The sequence below is a fragment of the Somniosus microcephalus genome, chromosome 3, assembly GCF_052327205.1.
Source record: "Somniosus microcephalus isolate GS21.2 chromosome 3, FLI_Smic_1.0, whole genome shotgun sequence".
In the NCBI taxonomy this organism is placed as follows: Eukaryota; Metazoa; Chordata; class Chondrichthyes; order Squaliformes; family Somniosidae; genus Somniosus; species Somniosus microcephalus.
The window spans coordinates 254541019-254562271 of record NC_140989.1 but is presented as its reverse complement, the minus strand read 5'-3'; the positions used below and the strand labels follow the sequence as shown (position 1 = coordinate 254562271).

The 21253-nt window shown below is 47.7% G+C and overlaps 1 long non-coding RNA gene across 1 annotated transcript in view; it reads left to right on the top strand.

Moving 5' to 3' along the window:
* Positions 1–238: 238 nt before the first annotated feature.
* The window catches only part of LOC147121847 (uncharacterized), a 33835-nt gene continuing 12820 nt past the window's right edge, over positions 239–21253 (top strand). The window contains exon 1 of the long non-coding RNA XR_015077631.1: positions 239–892. This is a non-coding gene — a long non-coding RNA (uncharacterized LOC147121847). The remainder of the gene's footprint in view (positions 893–21253) is intronic.

The window sequence follows — 21253 nt, the reverse complement described above, 5'->3', positions numbered from 1 at the left end:
CCTCCAGTATATAGAGTGAGACACACTGCTTTACACCCACAGCTACTTTTTCCTCTATAAATAGCAAACAAGAAAAATACACCTATTGTCTGGATGATCTAACACGCAGAAAAGCTATATAGCCTCTGACTTGTACACATAAATAAACAGAAAGTGTTGGAAATACGCAACAGCTCAGTTAGCCTCTGTAGAGAGAAAAGATGAGTTTGTGGCAGTACCACTGGTTGTCCCTTACATTGAGATACATAATTCCCTTTAACTTACCTTACTGTATGTTTAACTTACCTTTTGGGGCCGTTGCCCTTTTAACTTACCTGTTGGGGCCATTGCCCCTTTAAGACGCGCCCTAGCGTGCTGACGTCACGTCACGTACGACATGACGTGCGTGCGGCGGCTGCCGGCCCGACTCGGCCTTCCAGGACGGCCGCTGGCACAGCCCGGCCTAGCGTCTTCGGCCGCAACGACCGGCCGACGGGAGCGACGCAATCTCCCGCTCCCACGGCATGCACCGGCACAGCCCGGCCTCGCGACCTCGGCCTCAACGGCCAGCCTCTATGCCGGGGAGATGCACTGATGTCACGACGCGATCACGTGACACCCAAAGCGCGGGAACACACAGCAGAGCGTGATGACGTCATCACGCTCCCCACAGGACTGCGAACTCAGTCCTCGTGGAGTCCCCGCTGGGACAAGACCTACACCACGGTGCTCCTACAGTCAGCCATCTTACCTGCTATCTTACCTGATGTAATTAGTCTGTTCCTGTAAATAAACAACTTGTTAATAGTTCGTCGAAGTCAAACTCTCTTATTTAGTGGCGATCTACACGAACCGCTACAAGTTAATGTTTCATTTCGAGTGAGTACCCTTCATCGGAACTGAAAACTAAAAGGTAGGCAAGTATTTTAGTAAAATTGGGGAAAAACAAGAGGGAAAAGGAGGGGGAGAAATAATAGGTGTGCAATCAGTGAGGGAGTCACAGTACCTGAATACTGGTGCCAGATATGTATTCCTCCTCAAGCATCCCTGCTCCAAAGCTACAGCAACACAATGTTCCCATTTTATACAACTTGACTCTCAGGCCGTTATGTTAAAGGGACTGTGTTTTTGCACTGGGATGTGTTATGAGCAGCTTTCATTTTCCTGGGAATTGGGCAACGCCGGGTCTGCACCTGTAACGGGTGCATTCCCAGCCCTCTCATCTCAACTTCCTCTCAGTACGACCAGGCAGCCACCCAATTCCAGTGACGTCCCATGAAGAAAGTTTTCAGTGTTTAATTTCAAACAGAAGTTTAAAAAAAACTGCATTAAAAAGGGTTGGCACTGCAGCCAAGTCTAAGCAACTGCGCAGAACAAATTTAATGCAGGGCTAACATGCGGAATTCCTAATGATGTTTCCAAATCAAATTGTTTCTGTCTGTTCTGGAATTGTTTTATTATTCCTCCACCCACCCCCCCAAAAAAAAGTCCCCAATAATGGAACAATGGCTGTTTAATATCTGGGTGTGAGGAATTCATATTTAATAACGACAGTGTGGAATGGCATTCAAATGTGAAAATACTGGAATGGGGAAAAGTGCATCTCAAACTAAAAGCTGGAGTATACTTTTAATATGAAGCTCTCCGCCACTGGGGTTTTCCTCGCCTGGTGTCTGGGTCTGTTGTAGACTAATTGCTAGAGATTGATTGCTATGACTAATCAACAACTCCATTATTGTTGTATCATGCGACTACCAGGTTAGAATCATAGAAGTTTATGGCAAAGAAAGAGGCCATTCGGCTCATCGTGTCTGTGCCGGTAAAAGGATGGTAGAAGGTGAACTAGATGGATATTGGTCTTTTCTCGTCTAGCAATTCTTATGTTCCTGAATGCCTCTACTCTGTCTCATAAGTAAGTGCAGCAGCATCATCTAGTGGTTGCACAGTCTTTACCTTTAATATAAAAAGTACATTCTGGAGCGACCAGCATCAAACAGGAAGAAAAATAGAGATTGAAATGTATGCAGACCTATATATTGTACTGGAGTAAACGCCTCTGAACTTTCACTTTTCACTTAATGCCAGAGGCAGAAAAACACAACTAAGTTCCTCAATGTAAAACCCGATACATATTCCGCATTAGCTCATTTATCGCTCAGCTGCAGGAGACGGAGTTTAAATGCAAGTTTGTAAAACTATTACTGTCAGTGTGTTTGTTTGAAGATCATTATATATGACAAAAACTTTGGCAGAGTTGATGCCGTTGGGATCTATATTACCGCCTAACTAGGACTCCACTCTGTTTACTGGCTCAATTTACTGGATACATAATTATTTATTATAGAGTAGAACTTAGAATAATTGTGTTCGTGCAGGAGTCAATGTTTAAACACAGGGCAGCAGTGAGCCAACAACATCAGAGGGCAGTCTATCCCTTCGCTCTATTCATTGCCTTCATTTTGTCAGGTTTTAATCCTTGCCGTTACCATTCTTCAGTGGCGTAGAGAGGATTTTTTCCAGGGTGGGGTAGTTTCAAATAGGAATTTCGCAATGTGGTTGAAATAGAAACTTTATTACTTCTTTAATGTAACGATTATTTTGGGACAAAAGCTCTAAAGCACAAAGTCTCCGCGTGTGCTGGTAATGTGTCGCCAGTCTATCAATAACTTCATTATGGTGAGCTCAAGCCCAACTAATCGGCTTTCACTGGTCGAATTGCAGAGCTGACCAGCTCTGGAGGAACATGCATGGTTTCTGTGTTCCATCAAGTCATCTAAGGCACGTTCTTTTGAAAGAACGAGTGATCCGATAAAAACACATCATAGAAATTTCAGGGTGTGTTTGAGCACCTTCCTCCTCTCTATTGCCAGATAAATGTCCTGAACAGGAGGGCGGAGAACTGGTTAGCGAATTGCGAATGGCCACTGTCAGTGATACAATCTGTGTTCTTCTCATCTTTCCAAACGGAGCACCCTGCTGCCAGGGAGTCTCCCTCTAGTGGCCCGACAGAGAATTAACAAAAGGGGACCGATTGAAGATCACTGCCATTGATCATCGGTCAAGGATTCAACCTTGGATCCGCCAGATGGAAGTCCATTCTCTACTGCTAGAGTTGGATTGCCAGATTGCTCTTCTAGGGCGTATTCTTTGAGGGACTGATGGAGACTTGTCCTGACAGCTAATGACGTTTTAGCAAATCATCAGCTTCAGCTGTAGCTCAGTTAGTAGCACTCTGGCCTCTGAGTCAGAAGGTTGTGAGTTCAAGCCTGACACTCCAGTGCAGCGCTGAGGGAGTGTTGCACTGTCGGAGATGCCGTCTTTCAGATGAGACATTAAACCAAGGCCCCATCTGCTCTCTCAGGTGGATGTAAAAGATCCTATGGCACTATTTCAAAGAAGAGCAGCGGAGTTATCCCTGGTGTCCTGGCCAATATTTATCCCTCAATCAGCATAACAATAACAGATTATCTGGTCATTCTCACATTGCTGTTTGTGGGAGCTTGCTGTGCACAAATTGGCTGTTGCGTTTTCTACATTACAGCAGTGACTACACTCCAAAAGTACTTCATTGGCTGTAAAGCGCTGAGACGTCCAGTGGTTGTGAAAGGCGCTATATAAATGCAAGTTTTTCTTTTCTTTTAAATCATTCCAGAGCAGGAAATTCTGGGAAAAGCTAATTGATATTCATAGTGCACTGCATGGCCCAATAAGGAACTTTAAGATGCAGTTAGGATTGGGGGAATGGAATGGAATCTATAGTGATGTAATGTGGAAATAATATATGCATTCAAACAATAGCAAAGATATTGACGTATTATTACATCACTGTCCTTATTTACTGGTCTCTAAATAAGCACTTAAAATTTACTCATACACAATTGTAAAACATTGGGAGAGGAATCTTGACTTTACTGTGAGGCATAGATAATTCTTGTTAATGAAATACAAGTTGGTTTTCCACTCCTGTATTATTCCCGAGCAGAGATAACAAGCTTTGTGCCAGATTTGTGGCGCAGTGCAATCATGAGAAATCAGAAACAAGATGAAAGTATTTGCAGGTCAGTGACCTTTATTTTGTGTTTTTAGCAAATTGAATTTGCCATAATTCATATTTCTTGGTAAAATAATTCAGAGAGAAAGAACTTGTATTTATATAGCGCTTTTCACCACCTCAGGATGTCCCACAGTGAATTAAGTATATTTTGAAGTGCTGCCACAGTTGTAATGTAGGGAAACGTGGCAGCCAATTTGTGCACAGCAAGCTCCTACAAATGGCAATGTGATAAATGACCAGATAATCTGTTTTAGTGATGTTTTAGTGATCCAGGTGGGAAGCCAAGCTGATTTTCCCCCTCCCTAACCCCGAGGGTTGCTGTGCCCAATAGCTGCCTACTAGGCAATGGGCGATACTGAGTCAGGGTGTGCTGGTTCATCTTAAGAAGTGAAAAAAGAAAAGAAAGGGGGGAGGGAAATCAACACACCTCGCTCATACATACCTCATAATGGCTGCCTCGGAGCATTGTAATACAGCGCGAGGAGCAGACTGGATGTCTGTCCCATTTTGATTGGTGCCTTACATGTAACGTTCTGGGCATGGACATAGAGCAATTTAATGACACATTAGGGGCAAAAATATCAATTCAGAATTAAGTAAGTATGGCTGCGCTCTTGTGTGCAGCACCGGAAAAAAATGTTGCCGAGGTGGAATAGCTCAGTCAAGGTGTTGTATGTGTTGTGTCCGTCAGTAGTAAGACACAGACTGCAGGAGAACGGTACAAACGGTGTTTACTCAACGTGGCTCACTCTGGAACTGAACTGTACAGATTACTACTCAGTGCTATATACAGGTGTGGTCACTGCCAGTACTGCAGTATACATGAGCTGTAAAAAGTAGTTCCCCCCTTAAAGGTATATACATTACAATTCCTCCCCTTTTAGATTAACAGTACCATAACACTCATTTAACAATTAAATATCAAACTAATTACAATTAACACTTTTAACATACAACGTCAGCTGAAAATAGTCCATTTATATATTCAGTCTTTGGGGAGGCTTCCTGATCCTTTCTGGATAGCGCCTTTCCCGAGTGTCTTGCTCTTGGTGCGGAGGCGATTCTGGCCCCCTGTCGTCGGTTGGGTCATCAGTTTCCGATGCTACTGTTTCTGGGGTAGATGCGACCTGTATGTCGGGTTCCTCACCAGGTACGTATGGGCGAGGCATGAGGTTGACTTGTTCCTGTGACTCTAGGATCTGGTCAGCATGGCGTCTCACGATGTTCTCCCCAATGTCCACTGTGTACATTAGTGGGCCCTGCCGTGTGCATATCGTTCCTGGCTGCCATTTTTCTGTTCAGTAGTCGCGGGCCGAGACTGGTTGCCCTACATTGAAGCTCCTTGTTGGCTTCTCATGGATGTGCTGGAATTGCTTACTCTCAACATCTCTTCATACGTTTGGTCTGAGCAAATCCAGGCGAGATCTTAACCTTCGGTTAAAGAACATCATGGCCGGGGCCTGGTAGGCGAACAGGAAATTGTCCACCATATGCTGCAGCGGAACGTTGTCATTGTACATAGCCTTTATTGCTTTCTTAAAGGTTTGTACGAACCTCTCAGCCAATCCATTTGTGGCTGGATGATACGGGGCGGATGTGTAATGCCTTACCCCATTCTTCTTCATAAACCTCTGGAACTCTTCGGACACAAACTGTGGTCCATTGTCGGAGCAAATCTGTTCTGGCAAGCCATTCCTGGCAAAAATGGTCTGTAGGACTGCAATAGTTTTCTCCGTGGTGGTGGAGGACATTTTGATGACCTCAGACCATTTCGAGTGCGCATCCACGGCTATTAAAAACATTGAGTCCATGAATGGACCAGCAAAATCAATATGCACCCATTGCCATGGAGATGAGGGCCACTCCCATGGGTGTAGAGGGGCATGCGGTGGTGCATTTTGGACTTTCTGGCATCCTGAGCAGCTCTTGGTCAGGTCCTTGATTTGTTTATCGATTCCCGGCCACCACACATAAGCCCTGGCAAGGCTTTTCATTTTTACCCCTCCCAGATGACCCTCATGAAGCTCATTGAGCACTCTATCCCTTAACTTGGGTGGAATTGCCACTCGGGATCCACACATCAAGGTCCCCCGGCACACTGACAGCTGTTCTCTTCTTATCGAGAATGCTGGCAACAGTGAGTCGCAATGTGCTGGCCATCCCTTCACCGTCAAATCATATACCCGAGACAGTGTCGGGTCATTTCGGGTCTCCTTTTCTATATGAGCGTTAGTTACCGGTAGGTATTCAACTATAGTCGAATGAAATATTTCGACAGGATCCACCGCTGGTGCTTCCTCCGCAGTAGGCAGTGGCAGGCGTGATAGCCCATCAGCATTTCCATGCTGTTTCGTGCCCTTATATTCAATCTCATAGTGGTGCGCCCCTAGAAAGAGTGACCATCTTTGTAGTCGTTGCGCAGTCATCACCGGAACGCCCTTCTTCGGATTAAAAATGGAGACAAGAGGCTGGTGGTCAGTCAGCAAGGTGAATTTCTGCCCGTGCAGATAGTGATTGACCTTTTTCACTCCCCACACTAGGCTGAGGGCCTCCCTGTCAATCTGGGCGTAGTTACGCTCGGCTGAGGTTAGTGATCGTGACGCAAAGGCTATTGGCCTCTCTGAGCCATCCGAGAATTTGTGCGACAGCACCGCTCCAATGCCGTAGGGTGACGCATCACACGCCAACCGAATTGGTAGTGCTGGGTTGAAATGGGCCAATACCTCTTTCGATGTGATTCGTGTTTTGCTCTTCTGGAAAGCTCGTTTACATTCATCACTCCACTTCCATGGCACTCCAGTTTGCAGTAGGGTGTTCAGTGGGTGTAGTATTATAGACAAATTTGGCAAGAACTTATGGTAGTAGTTTACCAGCCCGAGGAACGACCTCAGTTGTGACACATTTTCCGGTGCTGGAGCCTTGACTACTGCCTCACTCTTTTCTGGGGACTTATGTAACCCCTCTTTATCGATAACGTGGCCACAATACGAGATCTGTTTTTTAAAAAACTCGCATTTGGGGCGGTTAGCTCGGAGCCCATATTCCTTCAATCTAGTGAGCACCTGCTCCAGGTTGGCGAGGTAAACACTGTCATTTTCGCCCGTGACCAGGATGTCGTCCAAATAACACTGGGTCCCTGGGATCCCTTGCAGGACTTGTTCCATTGCCCTTTGCCAAATAGCCGGAGCTGATGCTACCCCGAACACCAGCTGGTTGTATTGGTAGAGACCTTTATGGGTGTTGATTGTGAGGTATTTTTTTGATGCTTCTTCTACCTCCATTTGCAGATACACCTGGGCCAGATCAATCTTAGTGAAGCGTTTCCCTCCAGATAGTGTGGCGAAAATATCTTCAATCCGCGGAAGTGGATATTGCACGGTGTGAAGGACTGGGTTCACTGTTACCTTAAAGTCCCCACAGATGCGAACCTTCCTTGGTTCCCCAGGCGTGCTGCTCAACGACTTTTTCATCACAGGGACGATGGGTGTAGCCCACTCGCTCCAGTCTACCTTGGACAGTACTCCTGAACGTTCCAAACTCTCCAGCTCTGCTTCGAAAGCTGGGCGGATCGCATAAGTCTGGCCTTAAAAAATTTTGGCCTTGCGTTTGCTTCGATTTTAATTGTTGCTGTCATGCCTTTTAGTGTTCCGAGTCCTTGCTGGAACACTTCTTGTGCGGCGGTTAGGATCTTTGACAGTCGCCCAGGTGCGACGTCGTCATCCTTTTTGGCAGCCACAGTCAGTGCTTGTATGGAATGCCAATCCAGCTGTATTTTCCGGATCCATTCACATCCCAGTAATGGTGGTCCTCCATCTTGCAATACATACAGGTCTAGCTTTGGTGTTTCCTTACCGTTATATATAACGGTCACCCTTATTTTTCCTTTGGGGTAGACTTTTTGCCCCGTGTACGTCTTCAAAATAATTTTTGTGTCTCTCAAGGGTATGTGTGAGAATAGCCGCTCGTAGTCCCGTCGGTTTATGACTGTTAGGGCTGATCCTATGTCCAATTCCATTTTTACCTGGACTCCTACTATCTTGAGAGTGACCCAAATGGTTCGGTGATCCTCTGTTTTGATCACATTGTGTAGTTTCAGACAACTCAGCTCCCTGCTTTCGGAGTCGGTATCACTCTTTTGTTCGTCTGAACTATTCTCCGTCACCTTATGTACCTTCTTGTACTTTTCTTTTGGAGATTTCTTATTGCTGGTTTTCTTTCCCGACCTGCAGACTCGTGCTATGTGTCCTACTTTTCCACACTGTCTGCACACTTTGGCCTAGAAATTGGGTTGGGGCGCCAAAGTGGCGCAAAAGTCGGCTAAGCGCAGGATTTAGCGCAGCGATCGGTGTGATACCGATCGCCAGAAATTCAGTTTCAGTGCCCCTCGAGGGAGACGGGGCGAGGCTTGAGGCGCTCCGCGTCCCTCTTAGGGCGCTGAAACTGAATATCGCAGCGCAACGTGCCGCAGCGCCACATGCTGCGGCACGGCACGCTGCGGTACTGCAGGCCTTCCTCCCACTGTTAAGGGGGAGGTGCCTGCAACAGCATGATCCCCGATCGTGAGTGCCGGCAAATGAGCCCGGCACCAAGGAGAAGTGCTGGGCTCTCGGGAAACAGCTGGCAATGCCGCGGTGGGGGGGTTAGGAGGCCGGGGACGGAGGTGCTGGCAGGCGGCCGCCGAAAATGCTGCCGCCCCGCACCTCCACCTTAACTTGCGCCGCTGCCGGCACAGTAAGGCCCCGTGAACCGGGCGCGGGTAGCGAGCGGTGCAACTGTGGTGTTCGCTACCAAATATCGCGAACGGGGCACAAATGGGACACTGCGCACACCGATGACATTATCGGTGGCAGCGCAGCGCAAATGCCTAACGCCACCATTAGCGCCCCTACTGAATATCGCCGGAGACGCAGCCAGTGGCGCTACAGCCACTGACTGCCTCTTTAGGTGCTAACAGGTGGCGCTACTCACCCAATTTCTCCCCCTTTGTCTTTGAACCAGCAATCATTGTGGTCGTGTGTTGTTCTGCCGCAGCGATAGCACTTCTCTGTTCTGTATGACATTTCGTTTGTGCCATATTCTTGCGGTCTCTGTTGTATCTCTGCAGCGCCCCGTGCTGCTGCTTCATATGATACCGCAATGCTTTTCAGATAAAAGCCGTTTCTGGGTTCCTTCACTTTGAAGCCCACACACAAACTTGTCCCTTAAGGTATCTGCCAGTCCCGTTCCAAACTGGCAGTGTTTCGATAGTTTGCGCAGTTCTGTTAAATATTCAGCATTGCTTTCATCCTTATGCTGGTTCCGTTTGTGAAACTTGAATCTTTCTGCTATCAGCAGCGGTGTGGGGTTTAAATGTTCTTGTAGTATCGTCACTATGTCTCCAAAACTCTTTTCCACTGGCTTCGCTGGGGTTACTAGATTTCGTAATAAGCCATACGTCTTTGCACCCATTAAATTTAACAATACCGGCACTTTCTTGTCATCTGACACCTCATTTGCCTTGCAGTATATCTCTATTCGTTCGATATATGTAGTCCAATCTTCGACTTCATTGTCAAATGCGGTGATACTGCCACTCTTCGGCATTTTGGGTGTGGTTTAAAATGGCTTAAAATGGCGTCTCCCACGCTTTCCTTCCTCCCCCGCTGCTGCCAACGCCGCTCTCGACGGTCCTCGTGGCAATGGCGGCGCCCTGTAGGTTTTGCGTGCTTCTCCTGCGCTGCTGCCAACGTCGCTCTCGGCGGTCCTCGTGGCAATGGCGGCGCCTCGCGGGTTTCTGCGTGTCTCTCTCCCTCTCCTCGATGCTGCTCGGCCCCTGAACACCGGCTGTGCCCTGTGCACTCTGCCCTCTCTCTCTCTCTCTCGTCGACGCTGCTCGGCCCTTTGCTGTGCCGCTCGGTCGGGCTCTAGCCCGCCACTGTCCGGGAAGGGTCTGCGCACTACCTGTTGCCAGCCCGTTTCGCTGGACCACCATGACTGGAAAGCCAAGCCTGTCTCTCAACAGCCTCCCCTGCAATTCTCGAGTCTCTGCTGGATGACTGGGCGGTTGCCCGTGGTCGACGTCCGTGTCTCTGGCCTTGACCTCCAATCTACTGGTCTCCAGGAACGAATCCCTGGGAGGTGATGCAGAGTTGCAGGTAGGATCGAATTTGCCTCGTCGCCAGTGTTGTGTCCGTCAGTAGTAAGACACAGACTGCAGGAGAACGGTACAACAGGTGTTTACTCAACGTGGCTCACTCTGGAACTGAACTGTACAGATTACTACTCAGTGCTATATACAGGTGTGGTCACTGCCGGTACTACAGTATACATGAGCTGTAAAAAGTAGTTCCCCCCTTAAAGGTATATACAGTACAGTATGGACTGGTTCAGCCAGGGCAAGTGGCCGAGGAGGAGATACAATCAGTGGCAAGGGAGTGGAGTTTATGGTGAGGCCGAAAGCCAGGTGATTGAGGAGTTTGGAATGAGGAGAGAAAGATATAAGATTAAATGCAAGAGATTTAGGACAGAGAAGAGGAGACACTTTTTCCCACAAATGTTTGTGAGGCTGTGGAATGTACTGCTGAACTCAGTGGTGTGAAGCAGAGGCTGTGTCAACACTTAAGACTGGAAAGGTGGTTGAAGGGAAATTAGATAAAAGGGATATGGGAACAGGGCAGGCATTTAAGATTAGGACTGTAGCTTGTGTGGAGGATGAACTCCAAAATGGGCTGGTTGATTCAAATGGCCTGTTTTCCATGTTGTAATTTCAATATAATTCTATGTAAAAAAACCTAATTAAAACCCAATTTTTCAACCAAGCTTTTGCCTACCACTCTTAGCCTCTCCATTGCTGCCTCTCCCTTTATATCTATTTTATTATTTTCTCTCCCTCTGTAAATCATCATGAGAAGTTTTTGACATTACAGCTAGTAAATAAATGCAGAATGTAGTGCTCCTCTGTGTGAGACTGCTCATCAATGCTACAACAATGGACAGTTACATGCTGTGGCATCCACCTCCTCTGTGAATTGAGCCTAGGGCACACTGAGCTCATCTCATTTAACATGAAACAATTTTTATGACAAAATCCTATCACTGTAAGTGCTTAGGTTTATATAAAAAAAAAATCCTGCTTTCAAAATACTAAGGAAATTAAATGGTTCTGAATAGCAAGTTTCACTCGTTATTCACTATCGTCAATGGCAGTCTATTCTAGCTGGAAGTGTGAAGAAACTGCTGCCTAAATTATTTTAAACTCTTAGCTTCCTCATTTTAACATCATGTTCCTGGCTCCTCACCGTATTGATTATCACTCGCGTTACAAGAGGGCAAAAGGGGTGCAGATAACGAGGTCTGGCAAGCTGGACTGGAGCTGAAATCTCACCACAATTAAACTGGTGGAATGCAACAGAAACTGGAGATGAATCAAAAATGATATTGAGAACGTGCCAAAACAATAACAACTTGCATTTACATAGCGCCTTTAACGTAGTACAGTTGCGAACGGTTTGGTTCAGCCTCAGACAGTTGCCAGGGAGAGAGATGGATACGCTGGCTAGGGAACGGAGTTTGGGGTGGGGACCGAAGACAATGGCTCCGGTCTTCCCAATATTTAGTTGGTGGAAATTTCTGCTCATATCAGACAAGCAGTCTGACAATTTAGAGACCGTGGAGGGGTCGAGAGAGGTGGTGCTGAGGTAGAGCTGGGTGTCCTCAGCATACATGTGGAACCTGACGTTGTGTTTTCGAATGATGTCGCATGTAGATGAAAAATAGGAGGGGGCCAAGGATAGAGCCTTGGGGGACACCAGAGGTAACGATGCGGGAGCGGGAAGAGAAGCCATTGCAGGAGATTCTCTGGCTACGACTGGATAGATAAGAATGGAATCAGGCGAGTGCAGTCCCACCCAACTGGATGACAGAGGAGAGGGGTTGGAGGAGGATGGTGTGGTCAACCGTGTCAAAGGCTGCAGACAGGTCGAGAAAGGATAGTTTACCATGGTCACAGTCACAAAGGATGTCATTTGTGACTTTGATAAGAACTGTTTCAGTAATGTAGTGGGGTGGAAATCTGATTGGAGGGATTCAAACATGGAGTTGCAGGAAATATGGGCACGGATTTGGGAGGTGACAGCACGTTCAAGGACTTGAGAGGAAAGGGAGGTTGGCGATGGGATAGAAGGGTCAAGGATGGTTTTTTTGAGGAGAGGGGTGATGACAGCAGATTTGAAGGGGAGGGGGACAGTACCCAAGGAGACCGAACCGTTAACAAAATCAGCTAACATGGGGGCCAGAAAGTGAAGTTGGGGTGGTCAGCAGTTTGGTAGAAATAGGATCGAGGGAGCAGGATGTGGGTCTCATGGACAAGATGAGCTTGGAGAGGGCATGTGGGGAGATAAGAGAGAAACTGGAGAAAGATGAGAGTTCCAGGCTAGGGCAGTGGGGAACCATAGAGGAAGTTTGGCCCGGTGGGCTAGGGGGAGGGAAGCAGCAGAGGCAGCTGAACAGATGGTCTCAATCTTACTGACAAAGAAATCAATGAGCTCCTCACACTTGTTGTCAGAGGTGAGGGTGGAGGAGGCAGAGGCGAGGGGGTTAAGAAATCACAGAAATCACAGAAACCCCACAGTGCAGATAGAGGCCATTTCGGCCCATCGAGCCTGCACCGACACATATCCCACCCGATCCCCGTAACCCCTACACCAACACATATCCCACCCTATCCCCGTAACCCCACGTATTTAATCCCCCTAACACTAAGATGGTTTATTGTGAAGAGAAGTCGAGGGTTATCTTTGCATTCCAGGATGATCCTGGGATAGCGAGCAGTTTTGGCAGAGGAGAGCAGGACCCGATAGTGCTTTATGTGGTCCAGCCAGATTAGGCGATGAATGGCTAAACCAGTTGTCTGCCATAAACATTCAAGCCTGCGTCCCTTGGACTTAAGGGAGCAGAGATGAGGGCCGTACCAGGAGGAATGACCAGGGTGAGATAGAGTAATGGTTTTAATGGGGACTAGTGTATCAAAGGTGGAGGTGCGGGTGTGATTGAGCAGATCGGTTGCAGCAGAAATGTCATGGTGAATGGAGGGCCAAAGGCTGGACAGTTGGGAATTTGAAAGTGCTGTTGTAAGTGACTTGGGAGAGATGAGCAAAAGGTTCATTAAATGCCCTGGTGGCCTTATTATGTTTTTTTAAAAAAGCTTTTGCCTTCCTCTCTCCAGTTTTATAATGAAGTGCTGCAACTGATCCAAAATGGATTAGCACGAAAAAGTGCATTGCACAAAAGTAATAGGTAATCATCTGTTTGTAGTTAATCAGTTACTGTGCCCCTCTGCGATAAATTTTCATTGAGAGTTTAAGTATAGCCAGCGCGATTGTATTGAGTAAATTCTTAATGAACTCCGATTATTACCAAATTATAAACCTATTCTTATGGGACTGTAATGATTTTCTTTGCAACCCCATCATGATCTAATGAATAGCTGCTGTTGGCGATGGATTAATTATTTTAGTTCTTGGGTACTTACTGAGAATATCAATGCTAAGTGGGAATCAGCTCATACACTTTTAGTGTTGTTTGCTCTACAGGAGAGTTACCATTAGAAGGCCTCCATTATACTTTTAACAAGCAACATGGAAAAAAAACTGTTGCCTTAACACTAAGTACAAAACTTACATACACATCCAATGTATCTAAACATAAGACCACAGCTAATGTTTTGCAACCCCAAACGTAAAAACAAAGATTGACACAAAAATCCAAGTTACTGGACATCACCATTCCCAGTCCGGATCGGAAAGATCCCAGATGCCCCAGCCCAGTTACTCACCAAGTCCATCACCAATAACATAACCTGATCCTCAAGCATGTAACATCAATCAAGTCCCCTTGCGCCCGGGAGCCGCGCCACTAGCACCTCCCGCAAAATTCAGCAGGAGCTTAGCGGCAGTAGCCAGTGGTGCCCCATGGCGCTACACCACCTGCGATGACATCATCGCTGAGCACAGTGCCCCGCTTGCACTCTGGCCGCAACCTTGGACTGCACCCCCTGACCTTTCGTTGGACGATATGTCCGACAGGGTCAGGGTGGCGTTTTTGCAGCCGCGGCGGCGCTACTTAAAGGGCAGGTGTCGGGCGGCCATTTTTTTTGGCCGACTGCCAGCAGCTGCCCCCTTCCTCTTTTTTCTTTGGGGTGCTGGTCATGATCACTCAGCCCGGCAGGGCCCCGGTGCGCACAGGGCTAGGCCTGCAATTATGCGGCACTATGTGCCGTCGTGTGTGGCACTGTTGCACGTAGCACTGTGGAATGCACTGGTATCGCCCCAAGAAGGAGGGGAAGCATTTCCAGTAGCGTCCCACCTCCTGCTTGGGGCACTACTACTGAATTTACAGAGCAGGGGCGCTAACTTTTTCAGGGTACTAAAATTAGCGCCCCAAATGGGGAGCCACTGAATTTTTCCCCCATAGAGTACAAAAGCAAGGAGGTTATGCTAAACCTTTATAATACACTGGTTAGGTCCCATGATGGAGTATTGTAGCCAATTCTGGGTACCAAACTTTAGGAAGGATGTCAAGGCCTTAGAGAAGGTGCAGAAGAGATTTACTAGCGTGGTACCAGGGATAAAAGACTTTTACGTGGAAAGGCTAGAGAAACTGGTGTTCTCCTTATAGCAGGGAAGGTTCAGGGAAGATTTGGTAGAGGTGTTTAAAATCTTGAAGGGTTTTGATAGAGTAAATAAGGAGAAACTGTTTCCAGTGGCAGAGGGTCGGTAACCAGAGGACACAGATTTAAGGTGATTGGCAAAAGAACCAGAGGCGACATGCGGAAACATTTTTTTACGCAGCGAGTTGTTATGATCTGGAATGCGCTGCCAGGAAAGGTGATGGAAGCAGATTCAATAGTAATGTTCAAAAGGGAATTGGATAAATACTTGATGTGGAAAAATTTGAAGGGCTACGGGGAAAGAGCAGGGGAGTGGGACTAATTGGTAGCCCTATCAAAGAGCCGGCACAGGCACAATGGGCTGAATGGCCTCCTTCTGTGCTGCATCATTCTATGATTATAAATATAGTGTGGATAAAGTATACTATAACTCAACAGCTCTGTGTACTTATGTGTAGTTTGAGGGAGGAGGCGGGGAGGGGAGGGGCGTTGAAGCGATCTTTTAGAATAGCGTGTAGTCATTTTGTACCTCTCGGTCAGCCTTTATTCACCTAGCAACAATTATAATCAATGAGGCATTTTAAGTAAAGATATACAAATGCCCTCCCCCGGTAAAAATGTCACACGTTTTAAGACAATTTTCCACTTAAAAAGATCCTTTGAATAAGGTAGAAGGGTCAGCAGAGAGTTCTTCAACAGGAATAGTTTTCACACATTACACGTTTACAAGATAATATAAAATAAAGCATCAACAATTAGCCCTTTATAATATGTGACACAAATTGGTAAAGCATTGATGAAGGAAGGTTTGTAATACTGCAATACCAGTTATGAACGAGCACCTACCGCCAGCCTGAATGTCACATACATTTTTATTACACTTTCATCTACATTCCCCTCAGCAGCATATTGCAACTCTGGTTAGCAAAACCTCCATATCCCCTCCATCACAAAGACCACCTACGTCCGCCCCCGTAATATCGCCCGTTTCCGCCCCTGCCTCAGCTTATCTGCAGCTGAAACCCTCCTCCATGCCTTTGTTACCTCTAGACTTGACTATTCCAATGCTCTCCCGGCCAGCCTTCCACCTTCCATAAACTTGAGCTCATTCAAAACTTAGCTGCCTGTATCCTAACTCGCACCAAGTCCCGTTCACCCATCACCCCTGTACTCGCTGACCTACATCGGCTTGCAGTCCAGCAGCTCCTCGATTTCAAAATTCTCATCCTTGTGTTCAAATCCCTTGTTAGAATAAAATTTTGCTGGAAAAGACACAAACAACAAATTCGCTGACTGGGACTAATTGAATCACTGCACAATGAGACATGCCATGCCTACGCATGGCTGGAACAAAGTTCATCTCGTGTCCTGTTATCGCAGTCCCAAGAACTAACAAGGTTCACTGGTACCCTATTATCGAACTAATCACATTCCGCCGGTGACGCGGACGGAACAAGACGGAACAAAGACCTTTCGCAATCACTGAGAACTAACAAGGTTCACTGGTACCCTATTATCGAACTAATCACATTCCGCCGGTGATGCAGATGGAACAAGACGGAACAAAGACCTTTTGCAATCACTGAAGAGGCAGAATTGGCAACACGAGTGTGTAAACTCCTGACTGGAGGAAAATAACGATATGCGCTAATAAACAAATTGATTGAATGAATGTAAATGATCTAAAACCAACTTCTTGGAATTGTATATAAGCTCGGCACGCACCACAATCGAGGAGAAGGTGCTCTCGCACACCGCGTGGTTGCAGACGCTTCTCCCAGAGCTCTGTCATTTAATAAAGTTGTCTCTCTTACTCAAAGTCTAGTTTCCGAGGAATCATTTTTCCTACAACAAATTGGTGCTGCGAGCAGGGCGCCACGGAGCTGAACAGTCGCTCGAGTCAGTGACCAGGGTGAGTAGTCAGATTTTTGACCACCCATAAATCAGAGACACTCGACAAGGCGACTGAACGGCGAAGCGGCACCAAAACGAATCTGGGACACAGACTGAGTGGGTAAGAGACACTGCTTGATTTGTATTTGTGTATTTGTATTTGTGTAATAGTAACTAAGAAATACCTCGGACCAGGAGGACACTTGTCTCAGACACCTAGCCTCAGGCCGGTTGTTAAGAGGGCAAATGCCCCACGCGAAGGCCAGGACCATGAAGTAGGTGCCGAGACTCCAAGGTGTTCTAAAGTCATGATACTAGTCGAGTATGGTTAACATTTTTCTGCATTATATCATGTTGCTAAGTGAACTAGGAGATTATTAGTGTCGGTGTTGTAGGACCCTGATCAGGTAAACAGACACTGGGGAGGGGTAGAAACTCCGTCCAACAAGCAAGCGTTACATGTCCGGGCAGTTTTGAGAGAAAGACAAACCCGGACCTCTGAGAACGCTGGCATAGAGTGCGACAAGAAGCTCGGGTATTCTCGGAAGGAAAGAATAGGGGGGCTCTCTAAGGAACAGATCTCCAGACACGAAGGAACAATCGGTGAAGCAGCGGCGATGTCAGGTGAGGAAGTTAAGAGGGGACCTTTGGGCTCCCTCACATATTCTTATATGACAGACCGACAGTCGTTAATTAAGAAGATGCAGAAAGACGGTTGGGATGTATCACAGACTTTAGAACTCCAGAGAAGCTGGTTGACTAAACAGACAAAGGATAAAACCAAGAAGGCAGGAGTGTTATTAGTACACCAACTAGCAGGACTCATTGAACAAGTAAACGTAATAAAGAGAGTTGCACAAGACAAAGTACAGATGGTTACGGAACTCGAGACAAAGGTGAAATGTCAAGCAAAGATTATAAAGGAATTAGAGTGTAAGGTATATGAGGGGGGGCGAATGGGGACCTGTCCAGACACCACCTCCCTTCCCCCATATTACAGTGCAGAACCAACAGCCCCTGCAGGCGAGGGGGACGTTGAAACAGTTGAGATGGCTCCTGTGAGTCGGGGCGGGACATTGGCTAATCCCACCGCCAGTTACAAACCATTTACTCCCGGAGAAAGACAACAGACCATGACCGTCTTAGGAAAACTCCAGCCCCGGAGCCAGAATGTTAAATTCTGGACGGAACTTAACGCCGTCTGGGTAGGGCACCAGTTGCACCTAAGGGATATTCACCAATTGGTCCGAGCAGCCTGCCCTGTGGACAAGTGGCGACTTGTGGCAGGCGGGCATGCAGTTCAACCCGCTCAGGACTACAGCGGAGGGCGTTGGACACACGTGGTAGCCCTCACTGACGAAATGGACGCCCAACAGCCGGCATTTGCCCTTTTTAAGACAGAAGTCCAGAGGGTCCTAGGTGATTCCCCCACGAATTGGAATAGAATCACAACAACCAAACAACAAAAGGGTGAGGGAGCGTCAGAATATGGAGAACGATTATTCAATATCTACCAAGAGAGCTCGGGCCAACAAAATGCCATTAGGACGGACCCGGCCTTTATACAGGCATTTAAGGATGGCTTGTCACCCAGACACCAAGGCATCATTAAGATGGGGGTAGTAACCACCAGAAACTATGATGACCTGGTAGAATGGGCTTGTGGGGTAGATGGAAGTGGGATGGAGGATAAGGATAAGGATAAGGTTAAGGTAAAGCAAGAGAAGGTAGCAGCCGTGACTAATTGGGAATCTGGAACCCGGCCCAAGAAAGGACCATGCCACAACTGTGGAAAGATGGGCCACTTTGCAAAAGAATGCAAAGGGAAGAAAGTTGACAAACAGTGCAATTATTGCGGAAAACGGGGACACTTAGAGGCCGCCTGTTACGGAAAACACAGGCCTAGTGAGGGGCAAAACACCCTAACCGCCGAAGAATATAAGGAATGGCAGGAATATAGGCGTAGTAGTTGACGTCCTGTGGCCCCCATAAAAGGTAAAAGGGAGGGGAGAATTTATGTGTCTGCACTAGTAGGGGGCCGACAATGTGAAATGCTGGTGGACACAGGCGCATCAGTTTCCGTCACTAACCTCCCCCTCCCCACGACTAGTAAGTCAATACTCCTGCGAGGACTCAATGGCACTAAAGTGCCAGCTTATTTGAGCACCACGCAGCTGGTGGAAATCGATAATATATACCTCCCCATGAAATTCTATGTGTGTAAAAATAATGAAGGTACAATATTAGGTAATGATACAATGAGGGAGTACAAAGCAATAATTGATTGTGACAAAGGAAAGTTAACATGGCCAAAGGCGGATGGCCGTAAGGAAAAGATTAGACAACTGGCAAATAACACTGGCACCCTTGGGGTGGCCACCGTAACTACCAGGGACTGGCACGAAGATACGGGAGGATACGGAGCCATTTGTGATTCCGTGATTGGGGTATGGGCTGAAACAAAGTTAGATACAGGAAAAGCTAGTATCGACCCTATTAAGATTCCCGGACCAGAACACAAGCCACGCCGCCAGTACCCAATAAAGGCGGAGGCCAGGAAGGCAGTCGTGGACATAGTGAAGGGGCTAGTAGAAAGGGGTATCCTGAGGGAAACCACGAGCACTACTAATTCCCCCACATGGCCAGTAGAAAAAACCTGATGGGAGCTATAGGTTGGCCATAGACTACACGGCCCTCAACAAGATCACTCCTAAATTACACCCCATCGTTGCCAGTCCCTCAACAATTTTGAATGGGCTATCCCCTGAACAGAAGATATTCACCGTTTTAGACATAGCTAACGGATTCTGGGCACTCCCATTAGATCCGGAATCACAAGAGAAATTTGCATTCACAGTAAGGGATAAACAATATACGTGGACCCGATTGCCACAGGGATTCCATAATAGCCCAGCTATTTTTCACCGCGTCATGAGTGATATCCTAAAACAGATAGAAGTACCTAAAGGAAGCACTATTTTGCAGTACGTCGACGACATACTAATAGCCTCGGAAACGAAGACAGACCATCTGGCAACCCTATATTTAGTATTAAGGGCCCTAGAGACGGCTGGCCTCAAGGTAAGCCCTAAAAAAGCACAGATAGGAAAAACTCAGGTCCTGTACCTGGGACATCTAATCTCCCAAGGACTTAAAGAAATGCCACAGGACAGGAAACACGCTGTCCAGGGCATGCTGAGACCCGTAACAGTACGCGGAGTCAGGAAGGTACTGGGGCTCTTTAATTACAGTAGAAATTTTATCCCGGGGTTCGCTAAATTAGCAGAACCTATACAAAGATTAGTGAAAGGGGGTAAACCCGCGTTGGAACCGATAGATTGGGGACCAGAACAAGAGGAAGCTTATACTCAACTAAAGTCTGAGCTAGTATCAGCCCCAGGGCTAGGACTGCCAGATATGAGTAAGGACTTCCACATACATTGCAACAATGAAGAAGGGTTTTACACAGCAGTAGTTACACAGGATCATGGGGATAAAAGAAGGCCCGTCGCCTACTATTCCACAGCGGAGGGACTGGTAGTCACAGGGCTCTCCCGGTGCATAGCTGCATTGGATTGTGCGGCTTGGGCAGTAAAGGTTAGTGAGCCGATAGTAATGACAGGAAACATTATATTGCACACTAAACACACTCTGGTAGAGATACTGGCCTAGAAATTCACTTGGGCGCGGGCAGCTTGCTCGCGCCCAAAAGTTAGCGCTGGGCGGGGAGGCATTAGCGCACGCCGTATATTCGTCTTCTGCGCCCCAATTCGGAAGTGGGCGCTATACCAGGGTGTGCCCGCCTCCGTTTGGGGCGCTGCAACTGAATATCGGCGCGCTAGTTGCCGCAATGCCACCGGATGCGGTGCGGCAGGCTGCGGTACTGCAGGCCTCCTCCTTCTCTTAAGGGGGAGGTGCCTGCAACGGCCGGAGCCCCGATCGCGAGTGCCGGCAAAAGAGCCCGGCACAACAGAGAAGTGCCGGGCTCCACAGAAACCAGCCGGCAATGCCGCGGGAGGGGGTGGAGGAGGCCGGGGAAGGAGGTGCGGGCAGGCAGCCGCCGAAAAAGCGGCCGGCCGCACCTTCCGCTTTAAAGCGCCCCACTATGGCAGCAGGACGGCCCCGTTTTCTGGTCGCTGTTTGCGCCCGCTTCGGAGGAGGCGGCCGCAAATAAATATGGGGATCGGCGCGGTTTCGGGGCGTTACGGGCCACCGCGCACACCGATGACGTTATTGGTCCCGGCGCAGCGCTAACGGCTACCGCCGCCAATACCGCTGCACTCAATTTCCACGCTATCACCCCGCCGGCGCAAAAGACCTCTTTAGGTGCTAAGTGGGCGCAAGGCCCACTGAATTTCTAGGCCACTGAATACCGGGAAATTAAGATCCGTCTCGAACATGAGACGTGCCAAGTGGGAGGCCGTCCTCCTCCCTCCGAGTAAAGCAGTAACCATTGTTAGAGACACGGGGGAGAACCCGGCAGAAGGAATACTGGGAACTGGGGAGCCCCACAACTTTGGGGACGTAGATATGAACCTGGAAGAAGATAGGATAAAAGACACCCCTTTAGCGGCAGCGGAAGAGACGTTGTACGTAGATGGTTCACGCAAGTATATAGATGGGCTGCCCTGAACGGGGTGGGCGGTGGTTAATGGCGAATTAAAAACCGTAGAGTCAGGACG